This window comes from Penaeus monodon, chromosome 22 (assembly GCF_015228065.2).
Source record: "Penaeus monodon isolate SGIC_2016 chromosome 22, NSTDA_Pmon_1, whole genome shotgun sequence".
NCBI lineage: Eukaryota > Metazoa > Arthropoda > Malacostraca > Decapoda > Penaeidae > Penaeus > Penaeus monodon.
Genome location: NC_051407.1, coordinates 3,510,760 through 3,511,537, shown reverse-complemented (window position 1 = coordinate 3,511,537; position 778 = coordinate 3,510,760). Strand labels below are relative to the sequence as shown.

The 778-nt window shown below is 36.1% G+C and overlaps 1 protein-coding gene across 2 annotated transcripts in view; it reads left to right on the top strand.

Annotated features, from left to right (window-relative positions):
* Window positions 1-778, top strand: part of LOC119586832 (26S proteasome non-ATPase regulatory subunit 14) — a 7,662-nt gene that overhangs the window by 1,633 nt on the left and 5,251 nt on the right. Inside the window, exon 1 of one of the 2 annotated variants that reach the window (XM_037935560.1) lies at window positions 524-604. The exons of the other annotated variant lie outside the window; for it this stretch is intronic. The gene's annotated coding sequence lies outside the window, so the exon portion shown is untranslated. Of the gene's footprint in view, window positions 1-523; window positions 605-778 lie in introns of those variants that run through there. 2 annotated transcript variants of the gene reach the window in all.

The window sequence follows — 778 nt, the reverse complement described above, 5'->3', positions numbered from 1 at the left end:
TAATAATATGCAATGCAATGATTTGGGGTTTTGTGTTGCAACGTTGTTCAACATCTTTTTGGAATTGTTTGTTGTGAACTTTGAACTTTGCGACTTTATCTTCTATATTTTTTATTATATGATTTTTTATAGAAGAAGCTCATTACCTGAATTACTGGTAACATCATTATATCATATAGACATAAAAGTCAACTAACTGTTTCATTTGACATCCAATCGAACTGGTTTAAATATCAAGATGATTTTTCTTGTTATCATTTACCTTTCATCTCCAAATAAAAAATACCTAAAATCATCCATAAATAATAGAATAAGCATTTTACACCTATTGGAAAACCCATTTCTAAAAATGCACATATTCACACTTCCTCCAAAACCAAACATCGACTTGAATAAACTTCAGCAAACACCTAAACCAAAATCCAACAAGAAACCACATGATTCCACACTCCCAAACATAAAGAAATAAAACCACAACACCTCCGTGATGAATCATCCCTCCCTTGGAAAAATTTCATCGAAGTCGAAGGGTCGTCGTTGTTGACAGATTTTGAGGTAAACTTTAACGTTGAGTCGAAAGTGAGTCGAAAACGTCCTCTATCTCGTAAGTTTTCTGCGGTATTTATGCGGTTTCTTTGGCTTTCCTTCTGTGGGTGGGTTTCTCTGTAGGGTTTAGAATGCGGGGAAGTGTCGAGAGGTCGAATTGCGAGAGAGAAAGCGGGAGAAATAAGGTCATGCCGATGTCTTAATCGTGGATGAAGATGGCAGTGCTATGGGC